At 64.1% G+C, this 22,267-nt stretch overlaps 10 non-coding genes across 10 annotated transcripts; 6 read left to right on the top strand and 4 right to left on the bottom strand.

The window, feature by feature from the left end:
* Positions 1 to 1,383: 1,383 nt before the first annotated feature.
* On the bottom strand, positions 1,384 to 1,454 carry TRNAG-GCC (transfer RNA glycine (anticodon GCC)). The gene has a single exon. It is a non-coding gene; the product is annotated as a tRNA-Gly (tRNA).
* Positions 1,455 to 2,873: 1,419 nt separating this feature from the next.
* Positions 2,874 to 2,956, bottom strand: TRNAL-CAG (transfer RNA leucine (anticodon CAG)). The gene has a single exon. It is a non-coding gene; the product is annotated as a tRNA-Leu (tRNA).
* Positions 2,957 to 3,499: 543 nt separating this feature from the next.
* TRNAD-GUC (transfer RNA aspartic acid (anticodon GUC)) lies at positions 3,500 to 3,571 on the top strand. The gene has a single exon. It is a non-coding gene; the product is annotated as a tRNA-Asp (tRNA).
* A 755-nt stretch (positions 3,572 to 4,326) lies between these two features.
* Positions 4,327 to 4,398, top strand: TRNAG-UCC (transfer RNA glycine (anticodon UCC)). The gene has a single exon. It is a non-coding gene; the product is annotated as a tRNA-Gly (tRNA).
* A 298-nt stretch (positions 4,399 to 4,696) lies between these two features.
* On the top strand, positions 4,697 to 4,768 carry TRNAE-CUC (transfer RNA glutamic acid (anticodon CUC)). The gene has a single exon. It is a non-coding gene; the product is annotated as a tRNA-Glu (tRNA).
* Positions 4,769 to 11,850: 7,082 nt separating this feature from the next.
* On the bottom strand, positions 11,851 to 11,921 carry TRNAG-GCC (transfer RNA glycine (anticodon GCC)). Its single transcript has one exon. It is a non-coding gene; the product is annotated as a tRNA-Gly (tRNA).
* A 1,419-nt stretch (positions 11,922 to 13,340) lies between these two features.
* Positions 13,341 to 13,423, bottom strand: TRNAL-CAG (transfer RNA leucine (anticodon CAG)). Its single transcript has one exon. It is a non-coding gene; the product is annotated as a tRNA-Leu (tRNA).
* A 543-nt stretch (positions 13,424 to 13,966) lies between these two features.
* On the top strand, positions 13,967 to 14,038 carry TRNAD-GUC (transfer RNA aspartic acid (anticodon GUC)). Its single transcript has one exon. It is a non-coding gene; the product is annotated as a tRNA-Asp (tRNA).
* Positions 14,039 to 14,793: 755 nt separating this feature from the next.
* Positions 14,794 to 14,865, top strand: TRNAG-UCC (transfer RNA glycine (anticodon UCC)). Its single transcript has one exon. It is a non-coding gene; the product is annotated as a tRNA-Gly (tRNA).
* Positions 14,866 to 15,163: 298 nt separating this feature from the next.
* On the top strand, positions 15,164 to 15,235 carry TRNAE-CUC (transfer RNA glutamic acid (anticodon CUC)). Its single transcript has one exon. It is a non-coding gene; the product is annotated as a tRNA-Glu (tRNA).
* The last annotated feature ends 7,032 nt before the right edge of the window (positions 15,236 to 22,267 follow it).

Raw genomic sequence — 22,267 nt, 5'->3', positions numbered from 1 at the left:
GATGAGGCGTATCTGTCCCGTGGAATATGACGCAGCCATCAAGAAGGAGCAGCCTTTGCCGTGGGCCCCAACGCCAGATGGACCCACGCAAGAGTCCACTTGGTGAAGTGAGTCGGGTGGAGAGGGACAAAGCTTTGTGGAACCTAACAACTAACACAAAGGAATCCACGTGCAAAGGGGAAACCGACGTTCAGACGGTTTGGAGAAACCGTACACCGGGCTACCCAAGGGGAAAGGCAGGGGAGGGAGGAAAGTTGGAGTCGGATGGAGAGATAGGACATCCTATAGGTACAGTAGGTAAGCAACAAAGCTTTACTGTGTAGCATGCGAACTGTATTCGAATCTCGCCTTCAGCTACAATGCAAAATCACCTGAAAGAGAACAGGGGACTGAATCACTTTGCTGTGCACCTGAAACTAACCCAGGGATGTAAATCAGTTCCACCTGTGTTGGAAGAAGCAGAAAAAGGAGCAGGCCGGGGGTGGGGGTGGGGGTGGGGGTGGGGGTGGGGGTGGGGGTGGGGGTGGGACGGGGGAAGGCAGTCCAGTGGGACAAAAGCAAAGGCAGGTTCCTTGACAAGAGCAGGATTTGCCATGGCTGAGGGAGGAACGGGGCCTGCGGCGGGTGTTGGGGATGGGGGAGATGGGGGTGGGGCGGGGGGAGCAGGGTGGGGGGGCGATGGGCCCGGTTGGCGGAGTAGGGCGATGGTGAAGGTGCAGGCTGAGGTGGTGGTGCTCTTGGGGCAGGGCTGATGCTGAGCTGAGGCGGGCAAGAGGGTTTCAGGGGAGGGGGTGGTGTTTGAGCTGGTGAGGGCGTTGCTGGTGGAAACCTCTCTCTGCCCAGGGACAAAAGATGAATCGAGAGTACAGTCCGCCGGGAGCTGGTGGACTTCTTTGCAACTCCTCCTGCAAGGCGATGCTCCAGGGACCCTCCCGGGAAAAGGGAGGTATCCTTGCCAGATGCGGCAACTTCCTTGCCCCTGGCTGTGCAAACGTAGTGTGATTGATTTTCGGAGTGTGGGGAGAGTGAGCCAGGGAGCTTGGAGACGTGAGGAAAGGTGAAGAGGGGAGGCGGCTGGGCGCCAGCGGTGGGGTATTCCTTCCAGTGAAATCCCTGAGCCACCGGCTGGGTCCGGGTGAGGAAGCGAGTAAACACAGGGGAGGTATCTGGGCGCACGGGCGGCTGAGCCTGCGGGGTTTGGGGCCACGGAGCCTCGGCAGCAGGGCCGAGAGTGTGTGGGGTGGGGGGCCGTCCGCGCGGGAGAGGCAGCTGGCGGCAGGGAGCAGCCAGCGGTTGCAGGAGCCCTGCCTTGAGCGCGTTTCAGTGGGCAGACCTAGCTGGGCCCTGGGGCTGCCCTGCGGGACCAAAAGGGGACGCAGTGGCTGCATGGGCCGGGAATCGAACCCGGGCCTCCCGCGTGGCAGGCGAGAATTCTACCACTGAACCACCCATGCACCGGTGGCCGCCGCCGCCCGCCGCTGCCCCAGAGGCGCTGGCCGCCACCCGCCCGTCACTGCTCACTGCTCGCCCGTGGGCATCTCTCTGCTCCATCGGGCGGGCGACCTGAAAGCCAGGATCCGGGCGCGTGCAGGACCCCGGGGCGCGAGCCCTCGAGGGACCCCCGGGCGGCGGGACGCCGGCCCACTCGGGACGCGGCTCCCGCGCCTTCTGCGCCGACCACGGCCGCCGCGACGCTGTCGGTGCCGCCCGAGGGGCCCGCGAGCCGACGCCGTCTGGCCGGCGCGGGGATCCCTGTCAGGGCAGGCGCTGCGTGGTCGCTGCGGCCGCGCACCGACGTTCCTCTCAGCGACCGCGGAGTCCCGACCCAAAGTCCCTCTGGCGGGCTGGCTTTCCGGCCGGGGCGGGGTGGGGCGTGCGAGAGCGGGCGGGGGCCGGGACTCCGGGCTCGGGCCGTGCCGGATGCGCGAGCGTGGGAGCGCGACGCGCAGAGCGGCGCTCAGGCCCAAGGACGCAAAGGCGTGTGACACCCTGGCTCCTGCGCTCCCGAGGGGTCCGGCTCTGACGGATTGGTGGTGGTGAGGAGGGGCCCTTTGGCAGAGCGGCTCCTGGCTCGGCGACTGCAGGCTGAGGCAGCGAGCGCGCCAGGGCGAGCCTGGCTCCGGCCCGGGCAGCGGCTTTCCCCGGGAACGGGCGCGGTGGCGCCGAGGTCGGGGGCGCGGGCCGGGCGCCTGTGGGTGGGGTGGACGGGCACGCAGGGCTTCCGCTCACTCCCCAGCGGAGCACCCTTCCCGGGACGGACTCGTGCACGGAGGGCCGGTGTTGGCTGGCCAGCAGGAAGGCTGGGTGGCACGCGTCCCGGGCGGGAGGCAGGCAGGTGTGGCCCGGCCAAGGCCGCAAGGCGGTGAAGCCTCGAGGGCACGCAGCACCCCAGGCGGCCAAGGCGGGGGCTCGGCCGCCTCGGTGTGGCTGGGGAGCACAGGCGGGGCGGCCGGGCGGGCGCGGACGACAGGGTGCCGGCCGGAGGGAGAGCTGCCCGGGGCGGACGGGGAAGCAAGGCTGCGAGAGCGACTTGGCCGTTCACCAGGCAGAAGTCGGAGCGCTGGCGAAGCGAGGAGGGCTTGCCACCCGCCGCGGGGCTGCGTGCGTCGGCGCGGACGGGGGCGGGGTGGAGCGGGGCCGTGGGAGTGGGAGTGGGAGTGGGGGGATGGGCGAGGGTGGGCGAAGGGGAGGCGGGGAGGCGGGGAGGCAGGAAAACCGGCAGCTGCAGGCGCAGCCAGCTGGGGAGGACAGATGCGCTGAGAAGGACTGAAGGTTCCTGGTGTGGGCTGCAGGTGGCGGGGAGGGCGTGTGTGGAGAACGGCAGTGGCGCGGGGAGGACGGGCGCGTTTGTCGGGCGGGCCAAAAGGCTGGCTTGTCAGGAGTGGGATTCGAACCCACGCCTCCAGGGGAGACTGCGACCTGAACGCAGCGCCTTAGACCGCTCGGCCATCCTGACGGCGGGCCTGGGCGGGCGCGTGGCCGCTCGCCTGGCTGGGACCCGACGCGGCGCGAGCCCCGGCGCCCTTGGCGGGACGCGCGGTGCGCCGCGCCAGGCAGGCGGGCGGCCGTCTGGTGTGCGTGAGCGACGGAGCCGGCGCGCGGCGGCCGGCCGAGGCGCCTGGCTCCGCCGCCGGTCGCGCCCTCGCCCACGCCTGGCCCCGGACCCAGCCGGACCCTTGGCGTGCCGGCCCCTACCCACCCGCGCCTGTCCTCGCCAGACGCGGGCCGGCGGCGCGCCCACCGTGTCCTCGCAGCCTCGCGTGCCTTCTCGGGCCCCCTTCTCCCGGCGGAATGGCCGCGTTGCAGGCAAGAGGCGGCGCGCGCTAGGAGTTTCCCGTGTCCCCCGGGTCCGCGTCCCTGTCGGGGTCGGGGGCTGCCGCTCTGACTGAGGCGGCTGGTTTGGTGTGCGGTCGGGTCGGGGCCCGTGGCGGGCAGGGGGAGGCGTCGGCAGGCAGCCCGAGAGCCCGAGAGCGGCCGGGCGGCAGGGCGGTCGCCGCCGTCCTCGTTAGTATAGTGGTGAGTATCCCCGCCTGTCACGCGGGAGACCGGGGTTCGATTCCCCGACGGGGAGGCAACACACCCTTTTTGGTGGCCGCGGTCGCTCTCTGGCCCGCCGCCTGGCCCCCAAGGGCCCTTCGTCTCCTCCCTCCGCCTTTGGGCGAGGCGCCGGGGCGCCGCCCACGGCGGGGCCCGGTCTACCGACCGTCGACCCCCTCGAGCCGTGCAGCCCTCCAGCCCGAGCCCTTGGTCGTCGCCGGGCGCTCGGTCGCCACGGCGGAGCCAGGGCCTCCTTGGCGACCCCACGGCCTTGCCCGACCATAGCCGGATCTTGCGGCCCGCCCGCCCACAGTGGCTGCCGCAGTGGGCTCCTAGGCTCGCGACGCCCCCGCGGCGCGGCGCGGCACAGCGCCGGGAGGCGTGCAGGCGCGTGGGTCCCGTGTGCCCCTGTCGTCGTGGCAAGTGGCGTCGCCCAGCGCCCGGTGGAGAAGGGCTTTGGCCAGCTGGGTGCTGGCAGCTGCGAGCTGCGTGCCCCGCCTTGCCCCCCGGGGGTGAGGGCGGAGGCGTCCGCGGGCCGCGGCGGGGAGCGAAGGGCCGGAGGGCCGCAAGGGCGCGGGAGCGGCGCCCCGGGGCGGGCACGCCGGTGGACCCCGGCTGCTGCGTAGCGCTGGCGCAGATGGGGCGCCGCGCGGCTGCTGGGAGCGCCGGCGGCGGCGCAGAGCCGCCGGCTGACGGGGCGTCGGGGCAGGGATGCGGCGGCGGCGGCGGCGGCAGGAGTGTGCTGGGGCGAGCCCGGGGCCGGCGTCTGGCGGCGGCCCGGGCTGTGCAGCGTTGGTGGTATAGTGGTGAGCATAGCTGCCTTCCAAGCAGTTGACCCGGGTTCGATTCCCGGCCAACGCAGCGGGCCGACCTTTTGCTGAGTTGCAGCGCCCTCCCGGCAGGGGCGTTCGGGGGAGAGAGCGCTTGGAGCAGGGAGCCAGCTGGCCCGCGGCTTTTGGCGTGGGCGCGAGAAGCCGGCGGCGAGGGACAGTGTTTTGAGGGTGCCGAAAACAAGACGCACGCTAGGGCAGGCGGACTGACAGGGAGGGCGGGCGGGCGGGCGGGCGGGCGGCTGGACTTGCGGAGGCCGGGTGTGGGCACCAAGGTGGCATGGAGGCGCTGGGTTCAGCGGGAGCAGGCGAGGGCCGAGTCCCGGCGCTCCCTGGTGGTCTAGTGGTTAGGATTCGGCGCTCTCACCGCCGCGGCCCGGGTTCGATTCCCGGTCAGGGAAGCCTTTCTTCTTCCTCTCCGCCTGCCACCTCCCGATCTCCTCGCCGCCGGACCTTTCCACCCTTTTAGCCTACGCTGGCTCCGCGGGCCCCAGCGCTGCGACAGAGGCCCCCGGGCACCTGCACCTCCAGCCCAAGCAGGATGCAGGGCCCCCCCGCCACGGCGTCCCCGGGGGCAAACCTTTTGGTCTCGGTGGCAACCGCGCACCGCTTCCACCACGACCCGCCTGAGGCCTCCCATCCCCGGCCTCCCTCCCCCGTGAGGGGCTGCGGCTGGTGCCCCTGGAGGCGGCGGCGGTGATGCTCCCGGCCTTGTGCTGGTTCTCCTGCTGTTGGTGGTGGGAAGGAGGCGGGGTGGGAGAGGGGGGTGGGGGAGGGGTGGGGGAGGGTGGGGGGGAGGGGAGGGGGCTGCGGTGGGCGCCCGCGCCGGCCGGCAGCGGCGGTGGCGGTGGCGGTGGCGGTGGCGGTGGCCACAGCCGAAGGTGAGCGAGGGGGATCTGCCTCTGGGAGTGGGGCCGGTGGCCGCGGTCGCGCCTCCCTTCCCATGTCCCTCATGCCAGCCCCTCTCTGGGCGGCTCGGCCATTGCGCGCCCGGTCCCGGGCTGCCTGTGACCCCCGTGCGGCGCTGCTGACTCCGAGAGGGTTCTGGTCTTGAGTGGGCTCTGGGAGGCGGACCACGGCGCCCGGGAGGCATCAGTACCAGTTCAGTCGCTCAGTGCACTGCAGCAGCCCAGGCCTCCCTGTCCATCACCAACTCCCGGAGCTCACTCAAACTCGTGTCCGTCCAGTCGGTGATGCCATCCAACCACCTCATCTTCTGGCGTGTCGTCCCCGTCTCCTCCTGCCTTCCATCAGGGGCTTTTGCAGTGAGTCAGTCCTTCGCATCGGGTGGCCAGAGGATGGGAGTTTCAGCTTCAGCATCAGTCCTTCCAATGAATATTCAGGACTGATTTCCCCTACGATTCACTGGTTCGAGCTCCCGGCAGTCCAAGGGACTCTCAAGAGTCTTCTCCAACACCGCACTTCAAAAGCATCTATTCTCCGGCGCTCAGCTTCTTTATACTCCAACTCTCACATCTGTACGTGGACTACTGGAGAACCCGTAGCTTTCCCGAGAGGGAGCCGCCTCGCAGAGTCACGTCTCTGCTTTTCAATATGCTGTCTAGTTTTGGTCATAGTTTCTCTCCCAAGGAGCGAACGTCGTTTACATTTCACGGCCGCAGCCACCGTCTGCAGTGATTTGGGAGCCCCCCAAGATGAAGTCAGGCTTCAGCAATACGTGAACCGTGAACTTCCAGATGTTCAAGCTGGTTTTAGAAAGGGCAGAGGAACCAGAGATCAACTTGCCAATATCCGCTGGATCATCGAAAAAGCAAGAGCGTTCCAGAAAAACATCTATTTCTGCTTTATTGACGATGCCAAAGCCTTTGACTGTGTGGATCACAATACACTGTGGAAAATTCTGAAAGAGATGGGAATACCAGACCATCTGACCTGTCTCTTGAGAAACCTGTATGCAGGTCAGGAAGCAACAGTTAGAACTGGACATGGAACAACAGACTGGTTCCAAATAGGAAAAGGAGTACGTCAAGGCTGTACGTTGTCACCCTGCTTATTTAACTTCTATGCAGAGGACATCATGAGAAACGCTGGGCTGGAAGAAACACAAGCTGGAATCAAGATTGCCGGGAGAAATATCGATAACCTCAGATATGCAGATGACACCACCCTTATGGCAGAAAGTGAAGAAGAACTAAAGAGCCTCTTGATGAAAGTGAAAGAGGAGAGTGAAAGAGTTGGCTTAAAGCTCAACGTTCAGAAAACTAAGATCTTGCCATCTGGTCCCATCGCTTCATGGGAAATAGATGGGGAGACAGTGGAAACAGTGTCAGACTTCATTTTCTTGGGCTCCAAAATCACTGCTGATGGTGATTGCAGCCATGAAATTAAAAGACGCTTACTCCTTGGAAGGAAGGTTATGGACAACCTAGATAGCGTACTGAAAAGCAGAGACATTACTTCGCCAACAAAAGCCCGTCTAGTCAGGGCTATGGTTTTTCCGGTGGTCGTGTATGGATGTGAGAGTTGGACGGTGAAGAAAGCTGAGCGCCGCAGAATTGATGCTTTTGAACTGTGCTGTTGGAGAAGACTCTTGAGAGTCCCTTGGACCGCAAGGAGATCCAATCAGTCCATCCTAAAGGAGATCAATCCTGGGTGTTCACTGGAAGGACTGATGTTGAAGCTGAAGCTCCAGTACTTTGGCCACCTCATGCGAAGAGTTGGCTCATTGGAAAAGACCCTAATGCTGGGTAGGGTGGAGGGCAGGAGGAGAAGGGGACGACAGAGGATGAGATGGTTGGATGGCATCACCGACTCGATGGACATGGGTTTGGGTAGACTCCGGGAGTTGGTGATGGACAGAGAGGCCTGGCGTGCTGCAATTCACGGAGTCGCAAAGAGTCGGACACGACTGAGCGATTGAACTGAACTGAACAAGATGAAGTCTCTCCCGGGTTCCCTTGTGTCCCCATCCATTTGCCATGAAGTGATGGGACCGGATGCCACGACCTTCGTTTTCTGAATGCTGAGTTGTAAGCCAACGTTTTCACTCTCCTCTTTCACATTCATCAAGAGGCTCTTGCGTTCTTCTTCGCTCCCCCGGAGGCACAGGGGTGAAGATGAATGTGGACCTGTGCCGCGAGTCACACCACGGCAGCCGTGGAAGTGAGAGAGAAGGCAGATCCGGGCGGGGCGGGCCGGCCGGGAAAACCTAGCCAACCAGCCGGGAGGCGGCAGATGCGCTCGAGGCCGCGATGCCTGCCAGGGTGGACACCCCAACCGGCGTGGTATTTCCCTTGCCTGACCACAGCTCTCAGTGCTACCGGAGTGAGGCAAGATGTACCCAGGTCTCCCTCCCCCACTCCTAACCCAGGGTGGGCACTCGGGCTCGCGCGCGCATGCACACACACACACACCCCCACACACACACAGAGCGCCCTGTTCCACATACCCCTCACCTAGTTATGACCTCTTATAGTTTCCCATTCTCTCCAAACCGTCTATCCAGGATCCACTCCATCCCTCTCCCCAACCTGTCATCGTCTTCCCCTAGGAACTCTCCCCGAGGGTAATCGCCCACCGCAGCCTCCTCTCCGCCAGATCTTGGGCTGGTGTGTCAGCAAAGGATGTCTCGTCTGTTCAAGGACCGTGTCCTTCGCGGGGAGGGGAAGTGGACGGCCGATGAAGCGCACCAACGTGCGGCGAGGGCGGCACACTCGGGCGCGATGGGACAGAGCCGATTCCCCTGTGGCAGTGGATCCCCCGTGGCCCGACGTGTGCTTGCCGTCGCCGCAGGAGGTTTCCTCGACGCCCCTGCCGGGGCCTTGGGCGCCAGCGTGCATGGCTGAGAGTGCGGGCCGAAGGCGCTTGGGGCCATGGTTGGTGGCCGCCCCACGTGGATCAGGGAATGGGGCAGAACGATGGCAGGGAGAGGGGGCGGTGGCGAGCCGGGTGCTGGGAGGCAGGCCCAGGGGTGCTTGGGCGGGGCGTCTGCGCGGAGTGCCGGCGGGAAGGGGGAGGCGTGGGGCTGGCGGGGACCTGGCCGAAAGAAAGATCGGCAGGCCACTGGAGCGGGGCCTCTGCAGAAGCATGGGGGCGGTGGCGACGCCATGCCAGGCACATGTGTGAGGCTGGGACAGATCTGCGTTAGGGGTGGGCGTGCGGTATGGGTGGGTCGGAGGAGCCGGAGGGAGGCCCGCACTGGGGGACACCGGGGCAGGGCAGGGAAGGACAAGGACGTGTGAGAGATGGGCCGGGGCTCCAGGGGCTTGGTGGCGGGTAGATGGGGCCGAGCCTGGAGGGTGGCAGGAAAGGCAGATGGCAGGCGGTGACAGTGGGGGGGGGCTCCATTCGGGCGGGGTGGCGTGTCAGCGTGCGTGCCACACTGCTGCGTGGTGGTGCAGGGTGCTCAGGCTCAGCGGTGGGCTGGGGCTCTGGGCGGTGGCTGGGACGCAGGCAAGCGAACGACAGCAACGGAGTGCCAGACAGGGGCCAGACCCGGGCTGAAAGGCCTGGGCCCACCGTACCGCCCCAGAGCCCAAAGTCACCACTCATCAGGAGCAAATGTCCAGTCTCGGGTGTGACATTGCTGGGGGTCAGGGTGGGATGGGGTGTGGTGGTAGGGAGCGGGGGTGGCCGAGATTTCGTGAGGACCGAGGAGAGCTCCCATATGACCGAGCACACCCCCTCCAGGGTACATACCTGCAGAGTACCAAACTCGGAGAGATCTAAAGGTCCCTACACCGCCATGTATGTAGCAGCAGTATTTGCCACAGCCGAGACGTGGAACAAGCCCCAGTGCCCATCCACAAATGGCGGGCACAAGAAGATGTGGCATAGATGGAGCATGGACATATCACTCGGTCATAAAGAAAGAAGGGAAGCATTGCCACTTGTCAAAAGCCACGATGGACCTAGAGACTCTTGACACTCGGTGAAGAAAGTCAGACCGAGTTGGACAAACGCATGTGGAATGTGTAAACTAATACGACACGAACCTATTTGCCGAAGAGAAACCGACTCCCAAAGAAAACCACCGTAGGGTAACGCAAGCGGTAAGGCAGCGGTGGAGGGATGGCTGTGGAGCTGCAACGAACAGATCCGCAGGACCATGTGTAAAGGGAGAAGCCACAAGCTTATCCAGTTCAACGCAGGGACTAAGAGTCAGTATCCTGTAATAACCTCCAACGGAAAAGAGTCTGAAAACACGTAGGAAATCTGAAATCTGTACATGGGAAACAGAACCGCTTTGCAGTCCGTCGGACATGAGCACACTATTGGAAACCCACTGTACTTCTCCCACAGCCGCCACTACGACATTGGAGGAAGGTTTAAAAATTAAGCTAAATCGATAGGTAACTGAGTAAGCCGGAAACAGGTGAGCTATCACGATCCCAACCCTGGGTACATATCCGTGAAAGCCGCAGCTCTGGATTCGGCAAGACACGTGCAAACCCCACGGTCACTGCAGCACCGTGCGCCACAGCCGAGGCGAGGAGAGAACCCTAGTGTCCGTCACCAACGGCTCACCCACGAAGATGCAGTACCAGAGAAAGGCAGAGAATGGGGTGTCTCTGAGCCGTCCACAAGAGACAAATAGTGTCACTGGCAGCAACAGCGGCCGGAGCTGCAGACTATTACCCTCGGTGAGGGAAGACACAGAGAAGGGCACAGATGGGTGGATTCTAAAGTGTTGTACACCTTAATCCCTGTGCCAAACAGCGACAGACACCCAGCCACAGGAAAGCAACTTGGGGCTTCCCAAGGGCAAAGTCAGGGCCGGAGGGATGAATGAGGAGCTGGGCTCCACGGATATACCGTAGTAGGACTGCATAGAAAGGAGAGGAGCCACAAGGATACACAGGATACCACAGGGAATAAGATCCAGTATCCTACCCTTCCAGAACAGCATCTGCTACTACATGGAAGTCAGTCCGTCGAGGGTCGGTCCAACGATAGGAAGAAGAAGAGCTTCCCATATGACCCAGCAAACCCAATGCTGGGTACCCATCGGGAGAAGACCAAAGCCCTAATGGGTAGAGATGCAGGCATCCCCCAGGGTCATCGCAGCCCTCTATGCCGTAGCCGGGACATGGGATACGCCCAAGTGCCCGTCGGCAGGTGGCCGGCACAAGAAGATGAGGCGTATCTGTCCCGTGGAATATGACGCAGCCATCAAGAAGGAGCAGCCTTTGCCGTGGGCCCCAACGCCAGATGGACCCACGCAAGAGTCCACTTGGTGAAGTGAGTCGGGTGGAGAGGGACAAAGCTTTGTGGAACCTAACAACTAACACAAAGGAATCCACGTGCAAAGGGGAAACCGACGTTCAGACGGTTTGGAGAAACCGTACACCGGGCTACCCAAGGGGAAAGGCAGGGGAGGGAGGAAAGTTGGAGTCGGATGGAGAGATAGGACATCCTATAGGTACAGTAGGTAAGCAACAAAGCTTTACTGTGTAGCATGCGAACTGTATTCGAATCTCGCCTTCAGCTACAATGCAAAATCACCTGAAAGAGAACAGGGGACTGAATCACTTTGCTGTGCACCTGAAACTAACCCAGGGATGTAAATCAGTTCCACCTGTGTTGGAAGAAGCAGAAAAAGGAGCAGGCCGGGGGTGGGGGTGGGGGTGGGGGTGGGGGTGGGGGTGGGGGTGGGGGTGGGGGTGGGACGGGGGAAGGCAGTCCAGTGGGACAAAAGCAAAGGCAGGTTCCTTGACAAGAGCAGGATTTGCCATGGCTGAGGGAGGAACGGGGCCTGCGGCGGGTGTTGGGGATGGGGGAGATGGGGGTGGGGCGGGGGGAGCAGGGTGGGGGGGCGATGGGCCCGGTTGGCGGAGTAGGGCGATGGTGAAGGTGCAGGCTGAGGTGGTGGTGCTCTTGGGGCAGGGCTGATGCTGAGCTGAGGCGGGCAAGAGGGTTTCAGGGGAGGGGGTGGTGTTTGAGCTGGTGAGGGCGTTGCTGGTGGAAACCTCTCTCTGCCCAGGGACAAAAGATGAATCGAGAGTACAGTCCGCCGGGAGCTGGTGGACTTCTTTGCAACTCCTCCTGCAAGGCGATGCTCCAGGGACCCTCCCGGGAAAAGGGAGGTATCCTTGCCAGATGCGGCAACTTCCTTGCCCCTGGCTGTGCAAACGTAGTGTGATTGATTTTCGGAGTGTGGGGAGAGTGAGCCAGGGAGCTTGGAGACGTGAGGAAAGGTGAAGAGGGGAGGCGGCTGGGCGCCAGCGGTGGGGTATTCCTTCCAGTGAAATCCCTGAGCCACCGGCTGGGTCCGGGTGAGGAAGCGAGTAAACACAGGGGAGGTATCTGGGCGCACGGGCGGCTGAGCCTGCGGGGTTTGGGGCCACGGAGCCTCGGCAGCAGGGCCGAGAGTGTGTGGGGTGGGGGGCCGTCCGCGCGGGAGAGGCAGCTGGCGGCAGGGAGCAGCCAGCGGTTGCAGGAGCCCTGCCTTGAGCGCGTTTCAGTGGGCAGACCTAGCTGGGCCCTGGGGCTGCCCTGCGGGACCAAAAGGGGACGCAGTGGCTGCATGGGCCGGGAATCGAACCCGGGCCTCCCGCGTGGCAGGCGAGAATTCTACCACTGAACCACCCATGCACCGGTGGCCGCCGCCGCCCGCCGCTGCCCCAGAGGCGCTGGCCGCCACCCGCCCGTCACTGCTCACTGCTCGCCCGTGGGCATCTCTCTGCTCCATCGGGCGGGCGACCTGAAAGCCAGGATCCGGGCGCGTGCAGGACCCCGGGGCGCGAGCCCTCGAGGGACCCCCGGGCGGCGGGACGCCGGCCCACTCGGGACGCGGCTCCCGCGCCTTCTGCGCCGACCACGGCCGCCGCGACGCTGTCGGTGCCGCCCGAGGGGCCCGCGAGCCGACGCCGTCTGGCCGGCGCGGGGATCCCTGTCAGGGCAGGCGCTGCGTGGTCGCTGCGGCCGCGCACCGACGTTCCTCTCAGCGACCGCGGAGTCCCGACCCAAAGTCCCTCTGGCGGGCTGGCTTTCCGGCCGGGGCGGGGTGGGGCGTGCGAGAGCGGGCGGGGGCCGGGACTCCGGGCTCGGGCCGTGCCGGATGCGCGAGCGTGGGAGCGCGACGCGCAGAGCGGCGCTCAGGCCCAAGGACGCAAAGGCGTGTGACACCCTGGCTCCTGCGCTCCCGAGGGGTCCGGCTCTGACGGATTGGTGGTGGTGAGGAGGGGCCCTTTGGCAGAGCGGCTCCTGGCTCGGCGACTGCAGGCTGAGGCAGCGAGCGCGCCAGGGCGAGCCTGGCTCCGGCCCGGGCAGCGGCTTTCCCCGGGAACGGGCGCGGTGGCGCCGAGGTCGGGGGCGCGGGCCGGGCGCCTGTGGGTGGGGTGGACGGGCACGCAGGGCTTCCGCTCACTCCCCAGCGGAGCACCCTTCCCGGGACGGACTCGTGCACGGAGGGCCGGTGTTGGCTGGCCAGCAGGAAGGCTGGGTGGCACGCGTCCCGGGCGGGAGGCAGGCAGGTGTGGCCCGGCCAAGGCCGCAAGGCGGTGAAGCCTCGAGGGCACGCAGCACCCCAGGCGGCCAAGGCGGGGGCTCGGCCGCCTCGGTGTGGCTGGGGAGCACAGGCGGGGCGGCCGGGCGGGCGCGGACGACAGGGTGCCGGCCGGAGGGAGAGCTGCCCGGGGCGGACGGGGAAGCAAGGCTGCGAGAGCGACTTGGCCGTTCACCAGGCAGAAGTCGGAGCGCTGGCGAAGCGAGGAGGGCTTGCCACCCGCCGCGGGGCTGCGTGCGTCGGCGCGGACGGGGGCGGGGTGGAGCGGGGCCGTGGGAGTGGGAGTGGGAGTGGGGGGATGGGCGAGGGTGGGCGAAGGGGAGGCGGGGAGGCGGGGAGGCAGGAAAACCGGCAGCTGCAGGCGCAGCCAGCTGGGGAGGACAGATGCGCTGAGAAGGACTGAAGGTTCCTGGTGTGGGCTGCAGGTGGCGGGGAGGGCGTGTGTGGAGAACGGCAGTGGCGCGGGGAGGACGGGCGCGTTTGTCGGGCGGGCCAAAAGGCTGGCTTGTCAGGAGTGGGATTCGAACCCACGCCTCCAGGGGAGACTGCGACCTGAACGCAGCGCCTTAGACCGCTCGGCCATCCTGACGGCGGGCCTGGGCGGGCGCGTGGCCGCTCGCCTGGCTGGGACCCGACGCGGCGCGAGCCCCGGCGCCCTTGGCGGGACGCGCGGTGCGCCGCGCCAGGCAGGCGGGCGGCCGTCTGGTGTGCGTGAGCGACGGAGCCGGCGCGCGGCGGCCGGCCGAGGCGCCTGGCTCCGCCGCCGGTCGCGCCCTCGCCCACGCCTGGCCCCGGACCCAGCCGGACCCTTGGCGTGCCGGCCCCTACCCACCCGCGCCTGTCCTCGCCAGACGCGGGCCGGCGGCGCGCCCACCGTGTCCTCGCAGCCTCGCGTGCCTTCTCGGGCCCCCTTCTCCCGGCGGAATGGCCGCGTTGCAGGCAAGAGGCGGCGCGCGCTAGGAGTTTCCCGTGTCCCCCGGGTCCGCGTCCCTGTCGGGGTCGGGGGCTGCCGCTCTGACTGAGGCGGCTGGTTTGGTGTGCGGTCGGGTCGGGGCCCGTGGCGGGCAGGGGGAGGCGTCGGCAGGCAGCCCGAGAGCCCGAGAGCGGCCGGGCGGCAGGGCGGTCGCCGCCGTCCTCGTTAGTATAGTGGTGAGTATCCCCGCCTGTCACGCGGGAGACCGGGGTTCGATTCCCCGACGGGGAGGCAACACACCCTTTTTGGTGGCCGCGGTCGCTCTCTGGCCCGCCGCCTGGCCCCCAAGGGCCCTTCGTCTCCTCCCTCCGCCTTTGGGCGAGGCGCCGGGGCGCCGCCCACGGCGGGGCCCGGTCTACCGACCGTCGACCCCCTCGAGCCGTGCAGCCCTCCAGCCCGAGCCCTTGGTCGTCGCCGGGCGCTCGGTCGCCACGGCGGAGCCAGGGCCTCCTTGGCGACCCCACGGCCTTGCCCGACCATAGCCGGATCTTGCGGCCCGCCCGCCCACAGTGGCTGCCGCAGTGGGCTCCTAGGCTCGCGACGCCCCCGCGGCGCGGCGCGGCACAGCGCCGGGAGGCGTGCAGGCGCGTGGGTCCCGTGTGCCCCTGTCGTCGTGGCAAGTGGCGTCGCCCAGCGCCCGGTGGAGAAGGGCTTTGGCCAGCTGGGTGCTGGCAGCTGCGAGCTGCGTGCCCCGCCTTGCCCCCCGGGGGTGAGGGCGGAGGCGTCCGCGGGCCGCGGCGGGGAGCGAAGGGCCGGAGGGCCGCAAGGGCGCGGGAGCGGCGCCCCGGGGCGGGCACGCCGGTGGACCCCGGCTGCTGCGTAGCGCTGGCGCAGATGGGGCGCCGCGCGGCTGCTGGGAGCGCCGGCGGCGGCGCAGAGCCGCCGGCTGACGGGGCGTCGGGGCAGGGATGCGGCGGCGGCGGCGGCGGCAGGAGTGTGCTGGGGCGAGCCCGGGGCCGGCGTCTGGCGGCGGCCCGGGCTGTGCAGCGTTGGTGGTATAGTGGTGAGCATAGCTGCCTTCCAAGCAGTTGACCCGGGTTCGATTCCCGGCCAACGCAGCGGGCCGACCTTTTGCTGAGTTGCAGCGCCCTCCCGGCAGGGGCGTTCGGGGGAGAGAGCGCTTGGAGCAGGGAGCCAGCTGGCCCGCGGCTTTTGGCGTGGGCGCGAGAAGCCGGCGGCGAGGGACAGTGTTTTGAGGGTGCCGAAAACAAGACGCACGCTAGGGCAGGCGGACTGACAGGGAGGGCGGGCGGGCGGGCGGGCGGGCGGCTGGACTTGCGGAGGCCGGGTGTGGGCACCAAGGTGGCATGGAGGCGCTGGGTTCAGCGGGAGCAGGCGAGGGCCGAGTCCCGGCGCTCCCTGGTGGTCTAGTGGTTAGGATTCGGCGCTCTCACCGCCGCGGCCCGGGTTCGATTCCCGGTCAGGGAAGCCTTTCTTCTTCCTCTCCGCCTGCCACCTCCCGATCTCCTCGCCGCCGGACCTTTCCACCCTTTTAGCCTACGCTGGCTCCGCGGGCCCCAGCGCTGCGACAGAGGCCCCCGGGCACCTGCACCTCCAGCCCAAGCAGGATGCAGGGCCCCCCCGCCACGGCGTCCCCGGGGGCAAACCTTTTGGTCTCGGTGGCAACCGCGCACCGCTTCCACCACGACCCGCCTGAGGCCTCCCATCCCCGGCCTCCCTCCCCCGTGAGGGGCTGCGGCTGGTGCCCCTGGAGGCGGCGGCGGTGATGCTCCCGGCCTTGTGCTGGTTCTCCTGCTGTTGGTGGTGGGAAGGAGGCGGGGTGGGAGAGGGGGGTGGGGGAGGGGTGGGGGAGGGTGGGGGGGAGGGGAGGGGGCTGCGGTGGGCGCCCGCGCCGGCCGGCAGCGGCGGTGGCGGTGGCGGTGGCGGTGGCGGTGGCCACAGCCGAAGGTGAGCGAGGGGGATCTGCCTCTGGGAGTGGGGCCGGTGGCCGCGGTCGCGCCTCCCTTCCCATGTCCCTCATGCCAGCCCCTCTCTGGGCGGCTCGGCCATTGCGCGCCCGGTCCCGGGCTGCCTGTGACCCCCGTGCGGCGCTGCTGACTCCGAGAGGGTTCTGGTCTTGAGTGGGCTCTGGGAGGCGGACCACGGCGCCCGGGAGGCATCAGTACCAGTTCAGTCGCTCAGTGCACTGCAGCAGCCCAGGCCTCCCTGTCCATCACCAACTCCCGGAGCTCACTCAAACTCGTGTCCGTCCAGTCGGTGATGCCATCCAACCACCTCATCTTCTGGCGTGTCGTCCCCGTCTCCTCCTGCCTTCCATCAGGGGCTTTTGCAGTGAGTCAGTCCTTCGCATCGGGTGGCCAGAGGATGGGAGTTTCAGCTTCAGCATCAGTCCTTCCAATGAATATTCAGGACTGATTTCCCCTACGATTCACTGGTTCGAGCTCCCGGCAGTCCAAGGGACTCTCAAGAGTCTTCTCCAACACCGCACTTCAAAAGCATCTATTCTCCGGCGCTCAGCTTCTTTATACTCCAACTCTCACATCTGTACGTGGACTACTGGAGAACCCGTAGCTTTCCCGAGAGGGAGCCGCCTCGCAGAGTCACGTCTCTGCTTTTCAATATGCTGTCTAGTTTTGGTCATAGTTTCTCTCCCAAGGAGCGAACGTCGTTTACATTTCACGGCCGCAGCCACCGTCTGCAGTGATTTGGGAGCCCCCCAAGATGAAGTCAGGCTTCAGCAATACGTGAACCGTGAACTTCCAGATGTTCAAGCTGGTTTTAGAAAGGGCAGAGGAACCAGAGATCAACTTGCCAATATCCGCTGGATCATCGAAAAAGCAAGAGCGTTCCAGAAAAACATCTATTTCTGCTTTATTGACGATGCCAAAGCCTTTGACTGTGTGGATCACAATACACTGTGGAAAATTCTGAAAGAGATGGGAATACCAGACCATCTGACCTGTCTCTTGAGAAACCTGTATGCAGGTCAGGAAGCAACAGTTAGAACTGGACATGGAACAACAGACTGGTTCCAAATAGGAAAAGGAGTACGTCAAGGCTGTACGTTGTCACCCTGCTTATTTAACTTCTATGCAGAGGACATCATGAGAAACGCTGGGCTGGAAGAAACACAAGCTGGAATCAAGATTGCCGGGAGAAATATCGATAACCTCAGATATGCAGATGACACCACCCTTATGGCAGAAAGTGAAGAAGAACTAAAGAGCCTCTTGATGAAAGTGAAAGAGGAGAGTGAAAGAGTTGGCTTAAAGCTCAACGTTCAGAAAACTAAGATCTTGCCATCTGGTCCCATCGCTTCATGGGAAATAGATGGGGAGACAGTGGAAACAGTGTCAGACTTCATTTTCTTGGGCTCCAAAATCACTGCTGATGGTGATTGCAGCCATGAAATTAAAAGACGCTTACTCCTTGGAAGGAAGGTTATGGACAACCTAGATAGCGTACTGAAAAGCAGAGACATTACTTCGCCAACAAAAGCCCGTCTAGTCAGGGCTATGGTTTTTCCGGTGGTCGTGTATGGATGTGAGAGTTGGACGGTGAAGAAAGCTGAGCGCCGCAGAATTGATGCTTTTGAACTGTGCTGTTGGAGAAGACTCTTGAGAGTCCCTTGGACCGCAAGGAGATCCAATCAGTCCATCCTAAAGGAGATCAATCCTGGGTGTTCACTGGAAGGACTGATGTTGAAGCTGAAGCTCCAGTACTTTGGCCACCTCATGCGAAGAGTTGGCTCATTGGAAAAGACCCTAATGCTGGGTAGGGTGGAGGGCAGGAGGAGAAGGGGACGACAGAGGATGAGATGGTTGGATGGCATCACCGACTCGATGGACATGGGTTTGGGTAGACTCCGGGAGTTGGTGATGGACAGAGAGGCCTGGCGTGCTGCAATTCACGGAGTCGCAAAGAGTCGGACACGACTGAGCGATTGAACTGAACTGAACAAGATGAAGTCTCTCCCGGGTTCCCTTGTGTCCCCATCCATTTGCCATGAAGTGATGGGACCGGATGCCACGACCTTCGTTTTCTGAATGCTGAGTTGTAAGCCAACGTTTTCACTCTCCTCTTTCACATTCATCAAGAGGCTCTTGCGTTCTTCTTCGCTCCCCCGGAGGCACAGGGGTGAAGATGAATGTGGACCTGTGCCGCGAGTCACACCACGGCAGCCGTGGAAGTGAGAGAGAAGGCAGATCCGGGCGGGGCGGGCCGGCCGGGAAAACCTAGCCAACCAGCCGGGAGGCGGCAGATGCGCTCGAGGCCGCGATGCCTGCCAGGGTGGACACCCCAACCGGCGTGGTATTTCCCTTGCCTGACCACAGCTCTCAGTGCTACCGGAGTGAGGCAAGATGTACCCAGGTCTCCCTCCCCCACTCCTAACCCAGGGTGGGCACTCGGGCTCGCGCGCGCATGCACACACACACACCCCCCCACACACACACAGAGCGCCCTGTTCCACATACCCCTCACCTAGTTATGACCTCTTATAGTTTCCCATTCTCTCCAAACCGTCTATCCAGGATCCACTCCATCCCTCTCCCCAACCTGTCATCGTCTTCCCCTAGGAACTCTCCCCGAGGGTAATCGCCCACCGCAGCCTCCTCTCCGCCAGATCTTGGGCTGGTGTGTCAGCAAAGGATGTCTCGTCTGTTCAAGGACCGTGTCCTTCGCGGGGAGGGGAAGTGGACGGCCGATGAAGCGCACCAACGTGCGGCGAGGGCGGCACACTCGGGCGCGATGGGACAGAGCCGATTCCCCTGTGGCAGTGGATCCCCCGTGGCCCGACGTGTGCTTGCCGTCGCCGCAGGAGGTTTCCTCGACGCCCCTGCCGGGGCCTTGGGCGCCAGCGTGCATGGCTGAGAGTGCGGGCCGAAGGCGCTTGGGGCCATGGTTGGTGGCCGCCCCACGTGGATCAGGGAATGGGGCAGAACGATGGCAGGGAGAGGGGGCGGTGGCGAGCCGGGTGCTGGGAGGCAGGCCCAGGGGTGCTTGGGCGGGGCGTCTGCGCGGAGTGCCGGCGGGAAGGGGGAGGCGTGGGGCTGGCGGGGACCTGGCCGAAAGAAAGATCGGCAGGCCACTGGAGCGGGGCCTCTGCAGAAGCATGGGGGCGGTGGCGACGCCATGCCAGGCACATGTGTGAGGCTGGGACAGATCTGCGTTAGGGGTGGGCGTGCGGTATGGGTGGGTCGGAGGAGCCGGAGGGAGGCCCGCACTGGGGGACACCGGGGCAGGGCAGGGAAGGACAAGGACGTGTGAGAGATGGGCCGGGGCTCCAGGGGCTTGGTGGCGGGTAGATGGGGCCGAGCCTGGAGGGTGGCAGGAAAGGCAGATGGCAGGCGGTGACAGTGGGGGGGGGCTCCATTCGGGCGGGGTGGCGTGTCAGCGTGCGTGCCACACTGCTGCGTGGTGGTGCAGGGTGCTCAGGCTCAGCGGTGGGCTGGGGCTCTGGGCGGTGGCTGGGACGCAGGCAAGCGAACGACAGCAACGGAGTGCCAGACAGGGGCCAGACCCGGGCTGAAAGGCCTGGGCCCACCGTACCGCCCCAGAGCCCAAAGTCACCACTCATCAGGAGCAAATGTCCAGTCTCGGGTGTGACATTGCTGGGGGTCAGGGTGGGATGGGGTGTGGTGGTAGGGAGCGGGGGTGGCCGAGATTTCGTGAGGACCGAGGAGAGCTCCCATATGACCGAGCACACCCCCTCCAGGGTACATACCTGCAGAGTACCAAACTCGGAGAGATCTAAAGGTCCCTACACCGCCATGTATGTAGCAGCAGTATTTGCCACAGCCGAGACGTGGAACAAGCCCCAGTGCCCATCCACAAATGGCGGGCACAAGAAGATGTGGCATAGATGGAGCATGGACATATCACTCGGTCATAAAGAAAGAAGGGAAGCATTGCCACTTGTCAAAAGCCACGATGGACCTAGAGACTCTTGACACTCGGTGAAGAAAGTCAGACCGAGTTGGACAAACGCATGTGGAATGTGTAAACTAATACGACACGAACCTATTTGCCGAAGAGAAACCGACTCCCAAAGAAAACCACCGTAGGGTAACGCAAGCGGTAAGGCAGCGGTGGAGGGATGGCTGTGGAGCTGCAACGAACAGATCCGCAGGACCATGTGTAAAGGGAGAAGCCACAAGCTTATCCAGTTCAACGCAGGGACTAAGAGTCAGTATCCTGTAATAACCTCCAACGGAAAAGAGTCTGAAAACACGTAGGAAATCTGAAATCTGTACATGGGAAACAGAACCGCTTTGCAGTCCGTCGGACATGAGCACACTATTGGAAACCCACTGTACTTCTCCCACAGCCGCCACTACGACATTGGAGGAAGGTTTAAAAATTAAGCTAAATCGATAGGTAACTGAGTAAGCCGGAAACAGGTGAGCTATCACGATCCCAACCCTGGGTACATATCCGTGAAAGCCGCAGCTCTGGATTCGGCAAGACACGTGCAAACCCCACGGTCACTGCAGCACCGTGCGCCACAGCCGAGGCGAGGAGAGAACCCTAGTGTCCGTCACCAACGGCTCACCCACGAAGATGCAGTACCAGAGAAAGGCAGAGAATGGGGTGTCTCTGAGCCGTCCACAAGAGACAAATAGTGTCACTGGCAGCAACAGCGGCCGGAGCTGCAGACTATTACCCTCGGTGAGGGAAGACACAGAGAAGGGCACAGATGGGTGGATTCTAAAGTGTTGTACACCTTAATCCCTGTGCCAAACAGCGACAGACACCCAGCCACAGGAAAGCAACTTGGGGCTTCCCAAGGGCAAAGTCAGGGCCGGAGGGATGAATGAGGAGCTGGGCTCCACGGATATACCGTAGTAGGACTGCATAGAAAGGAGAGGAGCCACAAGGATACACAGGATACCACAGGGAATAAGATCCAGTATCCTACCCTTCCAGAACAGCATCTGCTACTACATGGAAGTCAGTCCGTCGAGGGTCGGTCCAACGATAGGAAGAAGAAGAGCTTCCCATATGACCCAGCAAACCCAATGCTGGGTACCCATCGGGAGAAGACCAAAGCCCTAATGGGTAGAGATGCAGGCATCCCCCAGGGTCATCGCAGCCCTCTATGCCGTAGCCGGGACATGGGATACGCCCAAGTGCCCGTCGGCAGGTGGCCGGCACAAGAAGATGAGGCGTATCTGTCCCGTGGAATATGACGCAGCCATCAAGAAGGAGCAGCCTTTGCCGTGGGCCCCAACGCCAGATGGACCCACGCAAGAGTCCACTTGGTGAAGTGAGTCGGGTGGAGAGGGACAAAGCTTTGTGGAACCTAACAACTAACACAAAGGAATCCACGTGCAAAGGGGAAACCGACGTTCAGACGGTTTGGAGAAACCGTACACCGGGCTACCCAAGGGGAAAGGCAGGGGAGGGAGGAAAGTTGGAGTCGGATGGAGAGATAGGACATCCTATAGGTACAGTAGGTAAGCAACAAAGCTTTACTGTGTAGCATGCGAACTGTATTCGAATCTCGCCTTCAGCTACAATGCAAAATCACCTGAAAGAGAACAGGGGACTGAATCACTTTGCTGTGCACCTGAAACTAACCCAGGGATGTAAATCAGTTCCACCTGTGTTGGAAGAAGCAGAAAAAGGAGCAGGCCGGGGGTGGGGGTGGGGGTGGGGGTGGGGGTGGGGGTGGGGGTGGGGGTGGGGGTGGGACGGGGGAAGGCAGTCCAGTGGGACAAAAGCAAAGGCAGGTTCCTTGACAAGAGCAGGATTTGCCATGGCTGAGGGAGGAACGGGGCCTGCGGCGGGTGTTGGGGATGGGGGAGATGGGGGTGGGGCGGGGGGAGCAGGGTGGGGGGGCGATGGGCCCGGTTGGCGGAGTAGGGCGATGGTGAAGGTGCAGGCTGAGGTGGTGGTGCTCTTGGGGCAGGGCTGATGCTGAGCTGAGGCGGGCAAGAGGGTTTCAGGGGAGGGGGTGGTGTTTGAGCTGGTGAGGGCGTTGCTGGTGGAAACCTCTCTCTGCCCAGGGACAAAAGATGAATCGAGAGTACAGTCCGCCGGGAGCTGGTGGACTTCTTTGCAACTCCTCCTGCAAGGCGATGCTCCAGGGACCCTCCCGGGAAAAGGGAGGTATCCTTGCCAGATGCGGCAACTTCCTTGCCCCTGGCTGTGCAAACGTAGTGTGATTGATTTTCGGAGTGTGGGGAGAGTGAGCCAGGGAGCTTGGAGACGTGAGGAAAGGTGAAGAGGGGAGGCGGCTGGGCGCCAGCGGTGGGGTATTCCTTCCAGTGAAATCCCTGAGCCACCGGCTGGGTCCGGGTGAGGAAGCGAGTAAACACAGGGGAGGTATCTGGGCGCACGGGCGGCTGAGCCTGCGGGGTTTGGGGCCACGGAGCCTCGGCAGCAGGGCCGAGAGTGTGTGGGGTGGGGGGCCGTCCGCGCGGGAGAGGCAGCTGGCGGCAGGGAGCAGCCAGCGGTTGCAGGAGCCCTGCCTTGAGCGCGTTTCAGTGGGCAGAC

The sequence above is a fragment of the Giraffa tippelskirchi genome, chromosome 5, assembly GCF_054371585.1.
Source record: "Giraffa tippelskirchi isolate mGirTip1 chromosome 5, T2T-mGirTip1v1.2.pri, whole genome shotgun sequence".
Taxonomy (NCBI): Eukaryota; Metazoa; Chordata; class Mammalia; order Artiodactyla; family Giraffidae; genus Giraffa; species Giraffa tippelskirchi.
This window is presented reverse-complemented; position numbering and strand designations above follow the sequence as displayed.